The sequence below is a fragment of the Lepus europaeus genome, chromosome 18, assembly GCF_033115175.1.
Source record: "Lepus europaeus isolate LE1 chromosome 18, mLepTim1.pri, whole genome shotgun sequence".
NCBI classification, from domain to species: domain Eukaryota; kingdom Metazoa; phylum Chordata; class Mammalia; order Lagomorpha; family Leporidae; genus Lepus; species Lepus europaeus.
In genome coordinates, this window is record NC_084844.1 from 48,500,653 (window position 1) to 48,521,872 (window position 21,220).

At 46.5% G+C, this 21,220-nt stretch overlaps 2 long non-coding RNA genes across 2 annotated transcripts in view; one reads left to right on the forward strand and one right to left on the reverse strand.

Moving 5' to 3' along the window:
- Positions 1-1,062: 1,062 nt before the first annotated feature.
- LOC133777317 (uncharacterized) lies at positions 1,063-18,305 on the forward strand. The gene is made up of 5 exons (XR_009868521.1): positions 1,063-1,172; positions 6,187-6,267; positions 15,182-15,231; positions 16,507-16,555; positions 16,636-18,305. It is a non-coding gene; the product is annotated as an uncharacterized LOC133777317 (long non-coding RNA).
- Positions 11,116-21,220, reverse strand: part of LOC133777316 (uncharacterized) — a 91,480-nt gene continuing 81,375 nt past the window's right edge. Inside the window, exons 6-7 of the long non-coding RNA XR_009868520.1 lie at positions 15,949-16,019; positions 11,116-13,058 (exon numbers count right to left, since the gene is read on the reverse strand). This is a non-coding gene — a long non-coding RNA (uncharacterized LOC133777316). The remainder of the gene's footprint in view (positions 13,059-15,948; positions 16,020-21,220) is intronic.

The following is a 21,220-nucleotide window of genomic DNA, read 5'->3' on the forward strand; positions in this document are numbered from 1 at the left end:
ACTCAGTATCGTAAGCACAGACAGCTGCAGACCCTCGTGTCCGGTTTCCTGTTGGAGTCTTTTTTTTTTTTTTTTTTTTTGGACAGGCAGAGTGGACAGTGAGAGAGAGAGACAGAGAGAAAGGTCTTCTTTTTGCCATTGTTTCATCCTCCAATGGCTGCCGCGGCCTCTGTTGGAGTCCTCTCTGGAACATTCTGAAGCCCCTCAGACTCACCCTGCTAGGGCCATCCCTGGTCAGCACAGTGGCGACTCCAGGAGAGCAGCCTGGAAGCACCCGACCACCTCCTCTCCCCCCCACCCCCGGGCATGGCGGAGGTGTGGCCTCTCGCAGATGGCTCACGCCCACCTGCTTCCCCTCCCCACCCCACCCTCTGCCTCACTTCCATCCTCCCAGCCACCATCACACCATCTCTTGTCTGCATACCTCAGTGCCTCACCACTGGGCCCTCTCTTCTTCTGGTCTTCCACTCCTTTTTTTTTTTTTTTTTTAATTTGAAAGGCAGAGTTATGGGGGATGGGGAGAGGAGGAAGGAGAGAGAGGGAGAGAGAGAGAGAGAGAGATGCTGTGTCTGCGGGTTCACTCCCCCAAATGGCTGCAACAGCCAGGGCTCGTCCAGGCCAAAGCCAAGGGTCTGGAACTCCATCTGGGTCTCCCACGTGGGTGGCAGGGGCCCAAGCTCTCAGGTCATCCTCCACCGCTTCCCCAGGCACATCAGCAGGGAGAGCTGGATCAGAAGCGGAGCAGCTGGGACTCCAACAGGCGCTCTGATGAGGGATGCCGGCAGCAAAGGCGGTGGCGTAACCTGCTGCACCGCCACGCCAGTCCCACTCCTGTTCTACATCTGCATTTCTGCACTTGGCCACAAGGGGCAGCAGAGCAGACCAGCGATGGTCCATATTTGCATAGGCACGATCTTTGCTTTCTGATTGGTTGGTACTGTTTCGTCCCATCCAATCCGACTCCCTCTCTGAGCCGTCATTTGAATAGTGAGTCTATAAATAGGCTACTTAGCGTTGCAACGGCCGTTTTGTCTAATCAGCAACGGTTCACGTGCTGTTTTCAGTTACAGCCCGAGGGCCGTCCGGAGCCCCAGCCCCGACCCCGGACAGGGCGGCGAGCGAGCGGCAGCGGGTGTGGCCGGCAGGAAGGGCGGCCCGCGGTCGTGCGCCAGGTGAGGGCGCAGGTGCGGCCCAGGGCCCCAGAGCTTTCCCGCGTCCGCGCGGCGCCGTCCTCCCGGCTCCTCAGGCCTGGCGAGTCCCGGTGTCCGCGGCCGGAGCGGCGCCGTCGGCCCTGACGCCGTCCGGAGCGGGAGCCGGGAAGGGAGAGCGAGGGCCCCGGGCGTGCGTGCGTCGTGCCTGCCGCATTCCCCTAACTGCATGAGTCGGTTCCTAATCCACTCTCATTGTGAGTGTGGCTTTATAAAAAGAGAATGGTCATCTAAAAATCTTTAGACCTTTCATTCATGTTTCTATGCTGCCTTTTCATTCATGTTTCCAGGACTGTCAGGATTCTATTGGTAGAATAAGCAACCTGATTTTTTTAAGGAAGTTCCAAAATTTTAAGAATTAATGATATTACATAGTATCTTTTTGCAGACAGTTGCAACATTGTAAAGACTTTGCCTGACTCCATAAGCCTGATTTTTTTCCTTTAAAATATGTTTTAAAATCTTGAAATAGTTTTAGTCGTGGTACTTTTTGGGCCAAGTAAATATGACAGAGGACAGGGACCATTGTTCTTCACCAGTCTTGTTCGCAGTGGTTTTCACATATGTTAGTGGATGGGAAAAAAAATCTCCATTTGTGATTTTTGGTTTTAAGAGTCAGACAACAAATCCCTGTCCAGAGTCATATTCTTCACAGTCCTCTCATAGACATGTGATAAACTAAACCTTAGCTCCGTCAGTCAGCTGTGACTTCCTGGCTGCAACTTGGGCAGTGCCTTGGTCTTCGTCTCCCTGCCTCTCAGTAGCTGCTCAGAAGAAACTCCTTGCTACTCCCGATGTTCATGATTCGTCCTCATCCCGTCTTGCTCTTCTTTTTAGTCCCTTTTGTTTGTTGAAGCCCAGAAGTTGAAATGACCCCATGGTAGGATTTGAAATTTATTCACCCTGGTATTCTTTCCCTAGACAACCTTACCCCTGTGTAGTTTCAGGTCGGTCCTGGGTTTCCTCCTGTCTTTAGCTAGAGGACTTACATAATCGCTTCTGTTTGTCTGAAAAGAAGGGGCCCTCTGATTCACTTGGGTGTGAAGAGCTTTGCTAGTATAATTTAGAATAAGCGTTGGCTTAGAGGGAAGGATATTGTGCTTCATTGTTTTGATAGTTGAAGATACAAATAATGGGTAGAAATAGGATTGAGGCTGCTAGGGTTAGGGCACTGCCTAGTTTATTTGGGATTGATCATAGGATTGCATAGGTGGATCGAATAGTCTGGTTTAGTATGGGAAAGAGTATATGGGGGTTTGCTGGGGTATTATTGTCAGGGTCTCTCAGCAGGTCAAGAGAAAATAAGACTAGGGTGAGGAAGAAAAACAATAAGAGGAGCTAGGATATATTACATTTTACTGTAAGGGTGACATGCAATTTTATATGAATTGGAAGAGATTGCTGATGGATTATTAGATCCTGTTTCCTGTAGGGATAGGAAGTGAATAATTCGTAGGGCTGAAGTGATAAGTGGTGTAATGAAGTGGAAAGGACGGAATTGTCCAAGACTGCTTTTGTCAACTGAAAACCTTCCTCAGATTATCCTACCAGATTGTGCCAGTGTGTGGAAAAGCTAGTGGAGATTTGTAATTATTGTTGTTCCTCACTATGGTTTTTTCCTCATGGTCGTAGACAGTGTATAAATGCTTAGCTATAAATAAGGTAACCCCAGGATTCCAGGTTTCAAGGTGTAAGTAAAAGCCATTATAGAGATGGGTTAGGGAGCAGCATGCTCTGCAGGGCTAGGGGTAAACAGTGAGGAGCAAAGTGTAGGAAGTACATTCCTGGCCGAGAATTGGAAGGAAAAGTGCCTAGGAAGCCCTGGGGAGGAGGTGAAATGGCATGAACCTGTGTGGGGAGTGCTGACATGTGCAGCCTGTGCAGTGGCAGCAGCAGTGAGCTGGAGCTGGCAACACTGTAGAGATGGACGGGAGGCCAGTTTGCACAGATCTGTGGGCATAGAGCAGGAGAGAGAGCATGGCACGGGTCTGGACTAGAGCCATGGGGGCTGTGGTTGCTGGCGTCACCTGTGGTCCCAGAGGAAGTGGAGGGAGACGTTTGATTCAAATCAGTCTCTCCAAAACAGAACGTGCAGTCTGGCTGGGAGAGGGCGGGTGCTATTTTGCAAAAGGGCAACAACTGCGGAAGCCTGCAGGCGTCCACTGAGATGGGGCACCTGAACACAGTGCGGGTGGCAGCAGTGGCAGGTGTTGGGCCAGTGGCTGTAGTGTGTGCATGTGATCCAGAGCTTCCAGTGGAGGGAACAGCTCTCGGCCCCCACTGCCTCAGAGCTTGGCTGGGAGGTGACTGGGCAGCTACAAGGGACAGAGGGGCTTCCGCACCAGCAGTGCCCTTTGGATTTGGCGACTGTGAGATCCTTGTATGCTGAGACCTTGGGGACTTGGTGGCTACTTGAGAAGGTGTAGGGAATAGCTGGCTATTAAGTTCTACCACACCCAGAGAGAATGGTGAGGAGAGAATGGAGAGACAGTACAAGCCTTAGGAGAAAAAGACTGTTAACCCTGCAAATACTGTACCCTGCAAAGCTCTCATTTATGAATGAAGGTGAAATAAAGACCTTCCGTAACAAACAAATTGAAATTGTCACCACTTGTCCCACCTTACAAAAGATGCTTAAGGATGTGCTATGCACAGAAACACAGAAACATGGTCACCACTATGAAAGCAGGTGAAGGCAGAAAACCCCCCAGTAAAGGTAAAAAGGAAATCCAAAGTAAATAATAGGGATATTATTGGAAAAATACGAGGGCCAAGTTGTTACTTATCAATAGTCACCTTGAATGAAAAATTGGCCTCAACTCTCCAATTAAAAGATACAGATTGGCTGAATGGCTTAAAAAACAAGGCCCATCTATTTGCTGCCTGCAAGAAACACATCTCACCAACATAGATACACACAGACTGAAAGTGAAAGGATGGAAAATGTCTATGCTAACAAAAACCAAAAAAGAGTTGGTGTAACCATCCTAATATCAGACAAAATAGAATTTAATACAAAAACTGAAAAGAGATGAAGCAGGGCACTATGTAATGATTTAGGGAGCAATTCAACAGGAAGATGTGACTATTATAAATGTATATGCACCTGACTACAGGTAACCTGGCTTTTTAAAAGAAATGTTAATGGATCAAAAGGGAAACATAGACTCCAATACATTAGTAATGGGGATTTCAGCACTCCACTTTCATTAATTGATCAATCAACCAGGCAGAAAATCACTAAGAGGGGGCCGTCTCTCTGGTGTAGTGGGTAAAGCTGCTGCCTGCAATGCTGACATCCCATATGTGCACAGGTGTGAGTCCTGGCTGCTCTACTTCCAATCTAGCTCTTGGTTATGGCCTGGGAAAGCAGTAGAGGATGGCCCAAGTCCTTGGGCCCCTGCATCCATGTGAGAGACCTAGAAGAAGCTCCTGGCTCCTGGCTTTGGATTGGCACAGTTCCAGCCATTGTGGCCATCTAGGGAATGATACAGTGGATAGAAGATCCCCCCTCACCCTGTGTCTGCCGAAAGTGACACCTCCTCTTTTAACTCTTATAAAACTCAGCGCTTTTCAGTCAGAACCAGAAAAGAACTCTCTGACTGGAAAATTGTCAGAATAACCAATCAAGGAGAAAATTATTAAAAGGAGATATTGCAGTTGTTTGCAAAAACAGTTTTAAAGTTTAAGATCAAGGCAATTTTTAGGGCTGGTGCTGTGGCGTAGCAGGTAAAGCCGCTACCTGCAGTGCTGGCATCCCATATAGGCACTAGTTTGTGTCCTGGCTGCTTCACTTCCAATCCAGCTCTCTGCTGTGGCCTAGGAAAGCAGTAGAAGATGGCCCAAGTCCTTGGATCCCTGCACCCACGTGGGAGACCTGGAAGAAGCTCCTGGCTTCAGATTAGCACAGCCCCAGCTGTTGCGGTGAATTGGGGAGTGAACCAGCGGATGGAAGACCTTTCTCTCTTCTTCTAGCTCTCCTTCTCTCTCTGTTTAACTCTGACTTTCAAATAAATAAATCTTTAAAAAACAATTTTAGATTTGTTAACATATTGATATTTTTATGCATATATTTTAAAAACCTCATTGCTTTAGCAGATTAGACTTTAATTTTATGTAACTTTACCTTTGACATTAATGTTTACATTTAAAGATTTATTTATTTATTTGAAAGTCAGAGTTACACGGAGAGAGGAGAGGCAGAGAGAGAGAGGTCTTCCATCTGCTGGTTCACCTCCCAGTTGGCCACAATTGTCGGAACTGTGCCGATCCAAAGCCAGGTTCCAGGAACTTCTTCTGGGTCTCCCATGTGAGTGCAGGGGCCCAAGGACTTGGGCCATCTTCTATTGATTTCCAGGCCATAGCAGAGAGCTGGATCGGAAGTGGAGCAGCTGGCTCTCAAACCAGCACCTATATGGGATGCTGGCGCTTCAGGCCAGGGTGTTAACCCACTGTGCCACAGCGCCTGCCTCAATGTTTACTTTTAGAAAACCCTGTAAACAGTATTTTTCTCAAAAATTTTTTTTCTAATGTTATGGGACTTTTTATGCCTTTGGTAACTTACTGAAGCCTTTAGGTATTTCTGTCTTATCTTTCCCTTTTCAGTCTAAACTAATCTAGCGATTTTACTTTAGGACGAAAGGGTTTTACAAGCAAGTTTTTTTCCCCACCCAGCAAACATAGGCACCTAGTCAACAGTCAGCTACTTCGGACCGTCTCTGAAACAGACATGTATCCAGGCAGCTGCAAGACAGTTCCCAAGGGTGACTGTGGGCCAGGGCCCGTGTGCTATGGTGACAAGCCCACTGGAAATTGTCAGCTTACATCTGGGAGACTTTATTATCGAACAGCCTTATTAATAAATTTGGTATTAATATTTTGAGAGTTCTTGCTGTCTATTCAGATAAGAATTCTGAATATCAACTCCAATAATCCAGGTGACATGGTATTTTAAAAAAAAATTTTTTTTATTTGATAGTGAGAGAGACAGAGAAAGGTCTTCCTTCCATTGGTTCACTCCCCAAATGGCCGCTACAACCAGCGCTGCGCTGATGACATGGTAAGTTTTTAACATTTATTCAGTGAAAGACATACACAGAAAGTGAGGGCTTTATTTAGAAGAAGTCTGGAAGCACAGGCTGGATCCATACCAGGCAGAGAGCAGGCTGGGAGCCACGTGGAGCAAAGTGTGTGATTGGGAGCAGCTACAGGTAGCCCAGCTCGGCTAAGAGGTCCCACGCCAGGAGGTAAAGAACGGCAAGGGAGGGCCCACAGTGCTCCAGGCCTTTCGTTCACAGGGGGAGTGGTTACGTAGTCTTATTGGCAGGTGGATGTACAGGTGAGGTCAGGTATTGGCATGAGATCACAAAAGGGGGCAGGCTGAAGGTGTGGTCTCCAGCTCGTAAATCTAATCAGTTTAATCCCATGTGCTTGCCTCTATCAACTTGAGTATTGCTGCCCTGGCCGAGAGACAACTGGCCTTCCTTGTCCCCTCTCCCAGCAGAGGGGCGAGGTAACATGCTACAAACCAGAGAGAGAGAGAGAGAGAGAGGGAGAGAGGGAGAGAGGGAGAGAGGGAGAGAGGGAGAGAGGGAGAGGAGAGGGAGAGAAAAGTTTAAACTGCCAAACTGCCTCGGGCTTTGTTTTCAGTCAGAACTCAGAGTCAGTCCATCTCATTTAGTGACCGTTTACTCGATGCCCTGTGCCTTAGAATTGTCATCTCCAATCCATCCACCGCCCAGTGCTTTTGCCTGACACTTGTTTTTTTTTTCCTTCCACTGCCTAGCACATCTATTTTTTTCCTCTCTCAGCGGTGTGCAGTTGCAATTTCTTTTCTTTCTTTCTTTTTTTTTTTTTTAAAGATTTATTTATTTGAAAGTCAGTTACAGAGAGGAGGAGAGGCAGAGAGAGAGAGAGAGAGAGAGAGAGAGAGAGAGAGAGAGAGAGGAAGAGAGAGAGAGGTCTTCTATCCACTGGTTCACTCCCCAATTGGCTGCAACAGCTGGAGCTCATGCAGGTGCAGGGGCCCAAGGACCTGGGCCATTTTCTACTGCTTTCCCAGGCCAGAGCAGAGAGCTGGATTGGAAGTGGAGCAGCTGGGTCTCGAACTGGTGTTTATGTGGGATGCCGGCACTGCAGGCAGTGGCTTTACCTGCTAAGCCACAGTGCCGGCCCCCAGTTGCGGTTTGGTCTCCTGTCTCCTGTGACGGAGAGTACTCTGGCAACTCTGGGAGTGGGTGACATCAAGCTGCCCTTCTGCCTCTTAGGGGCAGGCTCACTAAAACCAAAATGAAGGAACCTGGGTTGTTACCTTTTTCCCTCCCACCATTCCAACCGCCCCCTTGCCTTTGGCAGCTGTCTTTCCCTTGGCTGGTTCCTTGTGCCACATTGGGTTCCTCTGTGCTCCCAGGGCCCTACCCCGGCACACCAGGACGGTGAGTCACGTATGGATTAATCTGCCCACTGGCACCCGGCAAGGTCACCTCTATCAGCGTCCTGGGGTGGGGGTATCATACCCCAGCAACAAAAGAGGTGGAAACCCCATCTCTGAATCCTGGACACAAGCCCCTAGAAATGTTGTGGGGTTCTGGGACAGACAGGACACCGAAACTCATAGCAGGAAAGCAGTCAAAGGCTGAGCCCCGAGAAAAGTGGGTCATTGCCTTACACACACTCTTACTTTCTTTGTCCCCCTCATACGGTTACCTACATTCTGATGGGGGTATTAAGGCTACAGGGTTGCTAGAGTGTTGTTACAGGGTTACACGTGAGCACATAGGTTCTGATTATGCCACTTCCTGGTTCTCTCTCTCTCTCTCGTTCTGGTAGCCTCCTCAACCTTTGGTTTGATCTGAGAAGGCCCTTCACTTTCCTTTTGGAAACCCCTACCTCTGGGGTGAGCCTTGGGCTCAGTGTTACAGCTGGCACTTGGGATGACCACATCTCAGGTCAGAATGCCTGGTTCAGACCATGGTTCTGCTTCTGATTTCAGCTTCCTGCAAACGCAGACTCTGGGAGGCAGCAGATGATGGCTTAGGTGCTTAGTTCCTGCCACCCATGTGGGAGACCTGGACTGAATTCTGGGCTGCTGGGTTCTGCCTGGCCCAGCCCCAGCTGTTGCAGGCGTTTGGGGAAGTGAACCAGCAGATGGAAGATCTGTCCCTTCTGTCTCTGTTTCTCTGCCTTTCACCTCAAATGAAAATAATTAAGTAAAAGTTAAAAAAAAGATGGCTGATTGTGACTTTTGAACTGACTTTCAAATTCACACTGAAACAGCCGTATGTGGCTAGTGGCCGCTGTATTGGATCCTAAAGTTCTATACAGATCATGCAGAGCATACAGAAGTTGCCGTTGTTGGACTGTGTCCTCACAAAGTTCATATATTAGAAACTGAATTCCAGGCCAGCGCTGCGGCTCAATAGGCTAATCCTCTGCCTTGCGGCGCTGGCACACCGGGTTCTAGTCCTGGTTGGGGCGCCGGATTCTGTCCCAGTTGCCCCTCTTCCTGTCCAGCTCTCTGCTATGGCCTGGGAGTGCAGTGGAGGATGGCCCAGGTCTTTCGGCCCTGCACCTGCATGGGAGACCAGGGGAAGCACCTGGCTCCCGGCTTCGGATCAGTGCGGTGCGCTGGCCGCAACGCACTGACCGCAGTGGCCATTGGAGGGTGAACTAACGGTAAAGGAAGACCTTTCTCTCTGTCTCTCACTGTCCACTCTGCATGTCAAAAAATAAAAAAAAAATAGAAACTGAATTCCAAAACTCCTGTGTTGATGGTGTTTGGAGGTAGAGGCTTTGGGAGGTACTTAGGATTGGATGAGGTCAGGACAGAGGGAGCCCCATCAGCATTAGCAGCATTTTAGAAAGAGGGACCTGCGCCAGCACATGTGCTATGTCCCAGCATGTGATGTTTTGTGTCGTGTTCTAATGCAGTAAGAGGGCCCCCAGCGGATGCTGAGCAGACGTCTGCACCATGGTCTTGGACTTCCCAGGTACCAGAACCATGAGCCAAATGAGCTTCTTTATAAATCACCCAGTCTTAGGTATTTTGCTGTAGCAACAGAAAACTAAGATAGTAGCATGCTTTACCCCCACACTACCATAGGGCTTTGTTCACTTAACACACCTATATATCTAGGAGACAGACTGTCACAGTCTATTTAATTTTTTATAACTGCTGCATCCTCTTATTATTCACAGAGGCGATCCTTTCTCAGTCTGGAGAGCCATAGGCCTTCACTTTTATAATAAGCCCTAAGAGTCCACATGTATCATAAACAAGTACCTCACAACAACTGAAATTCCCCACACTTCCATAGTTATCAGCCTGGGCCCGAGAGAGCTTGACACTCACAGTACCTTTGAGGAACTTGGGAAACAATTTATCATGAGCCACTGCCCTAAAATACATTCAGTGTATGTGGCCTGTGCCCTGAATTCAGCAGTGGTTGGTCTTTTTTAATGGTTCTCCTTTAAAGAGCAAGGTCTTCTGAGAAAGACGGCAGTTAAGGTGGAGCACCTGCGGCTGATCTTGCTCCTGTCCTGATGTGGCCAAGGGGCACTGTGCAGCAGTGGGGTGACTGCGCACTGGTGGTGACTCTCACTACCTCTCAGTTATCCTGAAGCCTTGTGGATCTCTGGCTAATTTTGGGCCCTGAGACAGCCTGCTCTTAGGATATTTCTGCTTGTGAGAAACTTTAAAATTTCCCAGGTCCCAGGGGCCAGCACTGTGGTGCAGTAGTTTAATCCTCTGTGGCATCAGCATCCAGTTCGAGTCCCAGCTGCTCTTCTTCCAATCTGGTTCTCTGCTGTGGCCTGGGAAAGCAGTAGAAGATGGCCCACGTCCTTGGGTCCCTGCACCTGTGTGGGAGACCTGGAAGAAGCTCCTGGCTCCTGGCTTTGGATTGGCACATCTCTGGCCTTTGCTGTTATTTGGGAATGAGCCAGTGGAAGAAAGACCTTTCTTTCTGTCTCCTCTCCCTCTCACTGTCTGTAACTCTTCAACTCAAATAAGTAAATAAAAGTCTTTAAATAAAATTTCCCAGGTCCAAATGGCCTCTAGAGAAAGAAATTTCACTAACCTGTTCTGTTCTCTTGTTTTGCTGCTGCTGCTTCTTCCTCTTCCTTATTTAATGTATTTATTTGAAAGACAGAGTTAGAGAGCAAGAGTGAGAGAGAGATTTTCTATCTGCTAGTCTACTCCCCAAATGGCTGCAACAACGAACAACAGCTGGGGTTGTACCAGGCTGAAGCCAGGAGCTGCTTCCGGGTCTCCCACGTGGATGCAGGGGCACAAGGACCTGCACCATTTTCTGCTGCCTTCCCAGGTGCATTAGGAGGGAATGGGATCAGAAGTGGAGCAGCTGGGACTTGAACCTGTGTCCACATGGGATGCTGGCACTACAGGTGGCTTAGCCTGCTACAACACAGTGCTGGCCCATAGCTCCTACTTCTGGAGGTCCCCATGAGGCAGAGATGCACTATTTGGTGTCACATCTGGCTACAGACTCAGCTTCAATGGCACAATCTCTTAAGAACATTTTGGGTGAATACTTAGTGCACTATCTGCTGAACTTTAGGATCTTAGGCTATATTTCCTAATGAATCACATCGTGGGGTGCAGTGGAGGGGAATGAAGGGGCCATCTAAAACGCACTCAGCAATCTTGCTGCGTCATCCGTAGGGACAGACTGGGTGTTAGGCATTGAGGGAAGGGCACGGGGGCTTTGTGGAGAAGGAAGGCTGAGTTTTCAGGATTCCTGACCTAATAGAAAACTGGGGGTGAGGGATGGACAGTGCCTTTTACTACACTCATTTCCAGGCAACCCCTAGAAGAGTGGGCCCAGGTCATGTAACCTTCAAACCAGGGTCCATCACAGTGGAATAGACGCACTTACTGGCCCAATTCCTCGCCCCTCCCTGATCCGCACACTTGCCATAGTCTCATTGTGGGAAGACTGTGGCTTGCTTTGGCCCATGTAATGAAGAAGCAACGAAGACATAGTTGTTCTGAGCCTAGGCTGGAGGGGCCGTGTGAGTTTCTGTGGCCCTCATGTGCTTCTGCCTTCACTGTGAGAAGAAGTTTATAATAAACAAGAATAACAAGTAATAAACAAGAAGTTTATTACTCCCACTCAGTAGTTCCCGGGGGCTTTGATGTTAAGTCATACATAATTCGAGAAATACCAGGAATCTTCTTAATCTCAGTGACCATCTTTAACACCACCTCCACAGGGATTTCACTGCCAGGCGTTGCAGGGACACCCGTCATAAAGTCACTAGTAATAAAGGTTCGAATAACCACAGATCTCTGGCATGAAGGCTGCTTCTGAAGTGGGTCCCGATCAAAATGCAGTGGTGTCAAAATCACTGGCATCTGGCTGATTTTCCCAGTATATCCAGACTCCCTGAGAATTTTATGGGCCTCGAAATCAGCCTGGCGTAAAGTACTGAGCACCCCTGTTGTCAAAAAGGTGGGAGTAACATCTGTAGGAGGTTCTTTAACTGGTGGTTCTTTAACTGGCCTCGGCCAGCCTGGGCCCCAGAGTGAATACCCGTGGACCAGAGCCACCCTGGCTGATTGGCAGACCCATGTGAGAAGCAGAGCCAACCCTGCCAGCACAGCACTTGAGCAAAACTGTGGAAATGATCAGGCACACGTGTCCTAGTTGTCCTTAGTCACCCGGGTTGACTGTCTCGTGCAGCTGAAGTATGAAAACAAGGGACAGGGGACAGGGTGAATCAAGAAACTAATGGTCATCTTGCTGAGATCCCATCTTGCTTAGTTCACTCTGCCCATTTGGCTAGAATCTGCCCAGGTGTTCTCCCTCCCCAAAATTCCTTTGGGTTAGTACTTTATGATTTTTGGGCCCATTTTGAACACTGTCCCTGTCATTTATAGCCTTGGACTTGTTAGGTTGCGATCCCTGGCTTTACCGCTTAGCTCTGCTCATTTACAATCCCAGGTGTCTTTGTTTTGTTCATTTAGAGTCTCAAAACTCTTATCTCCTTAATATTTTTTAGGTTCCAGGCTTTTTTGATTCTCAATTGCATGTCTCTTAAATGCAACCCTTTGCTTGTATAAGGCTTACTCTCTGCACTTAATTTCAGTCGGCCTTTATGCAAAGTCTGCTTTAACAGCATGCAGGCTCAATGTTCATTAGAAACCCTTCTCCCCATCTTGTAGCCACCTGCCTTCACTTTCCATCCAAGTTCAACCTAACCTAGCTGGCTTTTTCCTACCTGTATCACCACGACCTACAGAGCTGAAAGAATGGTGATTGTAACCCACTCTGTGTTTTTGGATGGTGTATGGAAAAATCTCTGTGCAACTGGAACCAAGATAACAAGGGACTGGACATTTGGAGAGGTTAAGTGTAAGAAGGCCAGAGTAAAATGGCAGAAGTTCTCCAAAATTATGTCTACTACTGATTTCTTTCCTCATTGCTGAAACAATGAGATTAGGAACTGTCACTGCCCTTGGGAGAATGGACGCAGCCAAAAGACAAAAGTATTATCTTACAGAAACATTAGATCTACGTAGCATCCTACTGCTCCAATGTCTAAGACTTTGTCTAAATAAGTTCAGCTGATGCACTGCTGCTGATTCCTGCATCAAGCTACTCTAAATATGTTCCCTCCATGGAGGTTGCCTGCACCCTCCCACACAGCCCAGTGTTTTCACAGTCCCACCACACAAGGCTCCCACAGTCACAAGCACCCAGCCCCCTGTCAATTCTCCCAGAGTCCGGCATCTCCTCTAGGTTGGTTGCTGGGTTCGCGGTCAGTAGCTCGAGCAGTTGTTATGTATCTCCAAAATGGTGCCTCTCTTGGCTAGTTACAGCATGCCAGTGCCTGTGGTCAGGGAGAGAGAAACGTGAAACCCCCCTCTTTTTTTTTGCTCTAGGTTGGCAGGTACACCACCTCCACAGGGCTCCAAGCAGACCCATGCCTGGCTTTTCACACAGCTTTATTGCCAGTGGCTTGAGCTGCTGCAGTATGGTCTCACCACATTCCAAAGCTGGTGCTGAGGCTCTCAGCTGCTAGGGTCTCAAACTGTGCAAGTCCACACCCTCCATATAGGTCCACAGTGTCCATCCAATTTGCATGGAGTTTCCTCTACCATTTTCTCCCTAAACCTTCCCTGAGATTGCCCTCCTTCCATTTTTTTTAGCTATCCACCCCTAGACTAGAGAAGCAAGCTGCTTCCTTATGCCACCATATTGAAAAATCCCTGACATGTGATGATTTTAAATAGCCCTTGTCTGGACTGTTGAAGAACAGTGAATTTTTTTCTTCATATTATTTGTTGAACATTTTACTTAGTGTAGGGTTAATCTTAGGAGTATAATGTTAAGTGAAAATAGATCTTCATAAAAAATAAGAATGGAAATAGGGGGAAGAATAAGGGATGGGAGTGTGGGTGGGAGGGAGGGTAAGGTGGAAAGGATCACTATGTTCCTGAATCTGTATCCATGAAATCTGTATATCTTCAATGAAAGTTTTTAAAAGACATGTCTAGGCACAAGAAGTAAGTGATAACAGCACAGAAGAGATGAGAAAGAGACCAGCACGGGCAGTGCCCACCCTAACACTACACAGTTTCAGTGCAGGGCAAGCTCCTGCTCTCTAATCTTTTTCATAAATTTAGTAGTTTTTCTCATATATTTTTCCCTAAAGGATGGCCGCTTCTTGGTTTTTGTAAAAAGTTTTCTTGGGGTTTGAGTTAAGTTGCATTGAATTTGTAGATTAATTTTTTTGTTTGTTTTTTTTTTTTGTTTTGTTTTTTGACAGGCAGAGTGGACAGTGAGAGAGAGAGACAGAGAGAAAGGTCTTCCTTTTGCCGTCGGTTCACCCTCCAATGGCCGCCGCAGTAGGCGCGCTGCAGCTGGCGCACCACGCTGATCCGATGGCAGGAGCCAGGTGCTTCTCCTGGTCTCCCATGGGGTGCAGGGCCCAAGGACTTGGGCCATCCTCCACTGCACTCCCTGGCCACAGCAGAGAGCTGGCCTGGAAGAGGGGCAACTGGGACAGGATCGGTGCCCCAACCGGGACTAGAACCCGGTGTGCCGGCGCCGCAAGGCGGAGGATTAGCCTATTGAGCTACGGCACCGGCCTGTAGATTAGTTTGAGAACTGGCTTTTTTATGCTACCCTAGAAACATGACATTTTATGGGCTTCAGAAGAGCATCCTCATCACATAAATCTTATACAACTTTCGTTGAGTTTATTCCAAGACAGTTTATTACTTTCTATTGCTATTACAGAAGGGCTCTGTACTCCATTTTCCCTCTAGTCACTGGTGGGGCAAAACAAACAGGAGATCCACTGTACTGCTCTCCTGACTCAGCACCTAGTCACCTCCCCAGACCCACACGTTTTGTCCAACAAAATGCCAGCTGATTATCTTGGGCTTTTTTTTTAGGTTGTCCACCATCTCCTATGCAATTGTTGACAGTTTTGTCTCTTCCTTTGCAGTAATTATACCCCATTTATTTTTCTTATTGCACTGATTTCAGCCTTTTCAACAATGATGACTAGTAGCAGTCTAATAAGTATCCTACTCCTGTTCTTGCCTTTAAAACACCATTGTTTAGGTTTCTGGTCCATACTTTCAGCAGGTTAAGGGTGTTTCCTTCTACTCCACTTTGTTTTCTTCCAGATTTTTTTTATTTTGTTTAAGGACTACAACTTCCATGTTCCCAAATTTGTATATATTAAATGCATGACATTGCACTCCCATTCCACTTTTAAGAGGACTCATTGATGAATGGCTCTCAATAGAATGTATTAAGACCCAGAGGCATTCAAGACCAAGGACTGTGGAAGAGTGAGAACTATTAACAAGACAGAATTCCTGTCCTCAAAAAAAGTTATCTTATTGGGCAGGCAAGGCTTTTAGAGAAAGAAAGGGAAGGTAAACAATTTGGAGATAGTATCATTATGGTGAATAATGATTGCTTTTCCTTACAAAACAGATTTACTCTCATAGAGGAAGAGGAAGAGAAGACATAGAAAAAGCTTCAACGTAAGTATCAGTCTGACAATTGTTACATTAGAATTTTAGAAGTAGAGGAGTACTTAGAACTCCTCTATTTAAACCTGCTCACTTTAGAATGAGGACGCTGCCAGAGGCAGAAGACTACCCATCCGAATGTTTTGCCTGATTCCAGCAAAACTGGTCCTCAGCCACGGCTGGGGAGACGGGACCCACATGGAGACATGTGCTGTCAGGGGTCCTTCCGAGACACAGCAGCTAGGGAGGGGCTTTGGCTGTGCTGTTCCTGCTGCTGGTGGGCATCTGGCCAGTCCAGAGGCCTTCCCAGAGGCTCAGAGAAGGGCTATGGAAAGTCACATCACACTGGGGGAAGGGGGACAGTCGTCCTCAAGGCTGCTGGAGAGTAAAACATATGAGGTGGCTGGAAAACTTAACTTGTCAACTTACTGTTTCCAGACCCCCACTGCCTATGCCTTTTATTCACACCTTCTCAGACCTTTTGTCTCTCCCTGTTATGGTAAGGAAACAAAAGGAGAAAGGGACAATACCTACTCCCATAGTCACACTGCCACTGAGTATCACAGAGAGGATGGTTCCTCCCCAGTCAGGGACTTCTCCCTTGGTCATAGTGAGCTTGGGCTGTGCGCTATAATTTCTATTGCAAATCCATACCCACACACTCTGTAGACACAAACAGTTGCTAAAACAATGCACTCTCTCTGTTTTAATCATATTCAAAAAGGGTACCTTGTATTTCCACGCTGGTTTTGTCCTTTAAAGTGGTTTCACAACTCCATCTTCCATCAGTGACAGACACCCTGCAGTGAGAAAAATCTATGAGCTGGGTAACGTTGCTATTGGACTTGGGCATTGCTTCATAGGATTCAATTTATAGGGGACTAGAGCAGCTATGGAAACACAGCATGTTGTCCATACACCCCAGTGAATGATGCTTGTGAGGCTCAATCCTAAAGGGGCAGGTGTCAAATGCCTCTGGGGAGAGAAAATACTTCTGCCCGGGGTGGTGGTGCAGTGTGTCCACTGCACAAGCATACTTGGCTAAGAAAGGCACTGGGACTGATGACAGACAAAAGTCTCCCCAGAGACACTGCAGGTCTGTGTGGACAGAGGGCTCCTGGAAGCCCAGCGCCCTGGGAATTGTGTCTGAGACCCCGGCTTGTAGTGACTGCTCACTGCAGTGATGGCTGAGGTGCATGTGTCATCCCAGGAAGACTGGAGATGCACACTGTGAGAAGTGAACAATGGCACTAGTCTCTAATGGTCTTGTGTGTGTTTTTCCCCAAGGAGCTTTTACGAATGAGAGCCTAAAAAGTGTTCGGAAGATGAGACTCAGGTAAATGGGAGGAGGCTGCAGTCTGTGGCCAGAGACAGCAGGGAAAATGTGCAATTCACATGTCTTTTTCTCTTTCCTAGGGCTTTTTCCAGCTGAGGTGGCCACTCTGGCTGAGGCGTCTGCTCAGTCCTTTCGGTGGCACACGCAAAAAAGCCGAGGACTTGCCCCTGTACAAGGAGCCTTCCGTAAAGGAAGAGCTTTTCGACAAGGACGCAGGGTACATGACAGGGCCACTTCACCGTACCGAGCTTGGAGAGGCAGGGAGAGCGGCAGGAGGGGAAGCCTTGCTCTGCTCTCTTCTCACAGGGAGCTCAGCGAGGGCCCCGCTGAGAAGACACCCCCTCCAGAGTCCTCGGCAGAAGGTGAAGAGAGCGAAGCCCCCGAGGAAAACACGGACTGACCGTCCCGCCTCTGTCACCTGCAAGTCCTATTTTCTGATATTGGCACCTCAGTGGTGCTTATAAAATACTTATTTTCTTACATTCATGGGTGTGATATTCATAAGCAATTCGAGCCAGGTGGCGAGAAATTAAAATGTTGTCAAATATTTACTATATGCAGTAACAGAGGCCACAGGCAAGAAAAGCAGGACCACTTCTAGAAGCCTTGGAGGGAGTCAAGCCCTCCACAGGGGCACAGCACCAGCAAGAACTCTCACCTCTCTTCCTCCATGAAGTAGAGGAGTATTGAGAACTCATCTATTTATTTTTTTTTTCAATTTTTAAAGGAATTTATTAATGTGATACACACACACATACATATAATGGAATACTATTCAGTTGTAAAAAAAGGAATGAAATTGTGCCATTTGCATCAAAATGGATACAACTGGAATACAGCATATTGAGTGAAATAAGCCAGACACAGAAAGACAAATATTGCATGTTTTCCCTTGTGTGTGGGAGCTAAAAATAAAAAAGAAAAAATAAAAAAAGACATAATTTTATCCCATATACCATGGTGTTGATTGTTTTTCTGTTTTAGGAACTCAATTACAACTCAGCAACAACTATAATTATTGTAATAACAACACCAATAATAGGAGTACTTATGTTTACAATGTATAAAGCAGGCATTCTTATTAAATGTTTATTTACATATGACAAATATATTCATATTTATTTATACAGATATACACATGAGATTACTTCAAAAAGCTCACAGACAATGGAATTAAAAAGTAAATCTAATTGTGATACTATCGAAAGCAGACAGTCTGATTAGAAGACTCCAAGTAATGCATTGAGAGGACGGGACCTCTCAACCCCAATGTATAATGCATCGCACAGAAACTCTTGTGTGAATAAGTTTCTAATCTGTTCTGGCATCAGGATTGTTTACTTGTTTCTGATAAAATGCATATTGGGCTATACTTTCAAAGACTTGTAAATATCATTGATTGAGTAAAAAGTAAGTCTAGGGGCTGGTGCTATGGCATAGTAGGTTAATTCTTTGCCTGCATGCTGGCATCCCATATGGGCACAGGTTCGTGTCCTGGCTTTTCTTCTTCCCATCCAGCTCTCTACTAGTGGCCTGGAAAGGAAGTAGAAGATGCCCCAAATGAATAGACCCCTGTACCCACATGGGAAACCCAGAAGAAGCTCCTGGCTCCTGGCATCAGATTGGTGTAGCTCTTGCCATTGCAGCCAGTTGGAGAGTAAACCAGTAGATGGAAGACCTCTCTCTCCTTCTGTTTCTCACTTCCTCTGACTATAATACTGTCTCTCAAATAAATCTTTTATTTTTTAAAAGTAAGGCTATTTGGTATAAATTCATGCTGTTTTTTCATGATATATATATTTCCTATGAACTTTTTGAAGAACCCACCTGTGAATAGGTTTCAAAACATTTTTGCAGCAAGGTAAACTAATCTTTTAATTTCATTTTTCACAAATAGTTGATAAGTGTCTTCATACACACATTTGTATATATATTTTTCTCTCTCTTTTTGGAAATTTATATTCATTAAATAAAAGTTTAATAAAAAAATAAATAAATAAAAGAGAACTCATCTATTTAAACCTGTCAGTCTCCAAGAACCTGAAAACACATCCTCAAGGCACAGACTTTTAAATCAAATACCAGGTGTTCTGGTGCTTTCTCTCCCCTGGATCACTGAGAACCAGTCAACAGAGGGGGACTAGACCTCCGGCTCACAGAGGACCTGCTTCCTCCAGTCGGTCTCGGAGGGTCTTGGGGGTGGTCAGAATATTTGGATCATAATACCTCCCAAGTCACTGTCCAAAGTTCGTCACTGGGAGTGAGAAACACTTCAGCAAGCAACCAATATTCCTGAGACAAAATGGTACTAATAACAATGTGCAGAGGCTGGAGCTGTGGCATAGCGGGTAAAGCTGCCACCTGCAGAGCTGGCCTCCCATATGGGAGCTGGTTCAAGGCCCAGCTGCTCCACTTCTGATCGAGCTCTCTGCTATGGCCTGGGAAAGCAGTGCAACATGGCCCAAGTCCTTGGGCCCCTGCTCCCATGTGGGAGACCCAGAAGAAGCTCCTGGCTCCTGGCTTTGGATTGGCTCAGCTCGGGCCATTGCAGCCAACTGGGGAGTGAACCAGTGGATGGAAAACCTCTCTCTCTCTCCCTCCCTCCCTCCCTCCCTCTCTCTCTCTCTCTCTCTCTCTCTGCCTTTAAAATAAATAAATAAATCTTTTTAAAACAAAAACCAATGGGCAGTGGCAGCAGCCACTGCCATTCAGGATTTTCCTACTTTTTGCCAGGCTCTATGTCAAGCATTTTAAATTTTTGTATCACGTATCCCAGCAATCCATGGGAGCAAATGCCTTTAACATTATTTGACAGATAAAGAAACAGGGCTCAAGGCATGGCAGTGACCTGCCCAAAGTCACACATCCAAAACTGCTAGTATTTTTTTAAAGATTTATTTATTTGAAAGTTTAGAGTTACGAGCTTCCTGTACTAGGATGTCTCTGTCCTTCTCCAAACCTGGGAAATTTTCTGCTAGTATCTCACTAAAAAGGCCTTCTAATCCTTTCTCCCTTTCCATGCCTTCAGGAACTCCTAGAACCCAAGTGTTGGGTTTTTTAATAGTATCCTGTAGATTCCTGACAGTATTTTTTAGATTTCTGATTTCTTCTTCTTTTCTTTGATTTGACTGTTTCCTTTCCTGTTCTCTGTCTTCTAATTCTGATATTCTCTCTTCTGCTTCACCCATTCACCCATTCTGTTTTTAAGGCTCTCTAATGTGTTTGCCATTTGATCTATTGAGTTCTTCATTTCATTGTGGTTTTTTGTCACTATCACTGTTTCATGTTCTACTAGTTGTTTCATTTCATTTTGATTCCTCCTTAATATTTCATTTTCACGAGAGAGATTTTCTATCTTGTCCATTAAGGATTTCTGTAGTTCAAGAATTTGTTTTTGAGAACTTCTTAATGTTCTTATCAATTTTTTGAGATCTGCTTCTTGCATTTCCTCTATCTCTTCATCTTCATAATCTTGCATTGGCGTGTCTTGTTCATTTGGGGGCATCATAGTGTCTTCCTTGCTCTTATTACCTTGGCTTCTATGTTTGTTTTTTGGCATGTTGGAGATAATTTATGGTTTTTTTTTTTTTTCTCGTTATACTATGCCTCTAAGTGAGCTGTCTGCTTTGTTGGATCCTTAGAGGCTGTGATGGGTGTGGCCAGAGAGCTATGCTTGATTCTTCAGGTTTAAGCCTTGCAAAGACCGACTCTCCCAGATTGTTCACTCCCTTGCTCCTTGCTGGATGGCTCTCTCTCTCTCTTTTTTTTGACTCAGTTGGGAGTGGAATTGAGGGTAGTTGAAATCTGGCCTCTGTGAGTATTCATTTGATCTACCCCTGGGACCACACAAAGAGTTTATGCAGCCCTCAATGTGTTCTGTTTTGCTAAAGTTACTGAGTTTGGCTGTGCTTTACATATGTAAAATGGCGGTGCTCTTTGTTTTGCTTGGTGAGTGAAGGGAGAGGCCTCTGTTTCCCCCCCCTCCCCAATGTCTCGGATTTCTGAGGTCTTTGTCTTCCCTCCGTTGCTTCCCGCGCTGGCGAGATTCTGTGGCTCGTCTCCCGCGGCTCGGCTCGTCTCCCGCGGTTGGTTTTCCACGCGGTGTGTTCCCTGTAGGTCCTCTGTGTCACATCCACTAGATCCGGAAGCGTTTCCTCTGCAGTTTTTTTCTTGAGTCTTTTCCTGAGGCTACAGTAATTCCACTTTTATGAAACTTTATTTTCCCAAACTAAGGCGCACGTCCTCACTATCCGCCATCTTGGCTCTGCCCCCCTGCTCTACTTCTGATCCAGCTCTCTACTATGTCCTGGGAAAGCAGTAGAAGGTGGCCCAAGTCCTTGGGCCCCTGCATCTGCGTGGGAGATCTGGAAGTATCTCCTGGCTCCTGGCTTCAGGTCAGCACAGCTCCCACCATTGTGGCCAGTTTGGGAGTGAACCATCGATGGAAGGTCTCTCTCTCTCTCTCTCTCTCTGCCTTTCCTTTGCTCTTTTTGTAACTCTGACTTTCTAATAAATAAATAAATCTTTAAAAAAAAGATAGAATGCACAAAAAGGCCAAGTTGCCCTCCTTCAGCTCTTGTTCACCAGGGAACAAAGAGCTGCACAGACAATTTCTCACAAAGTTCCTAAGTAGTTGTATCACTTATTAACAGCATGAACTAAGTA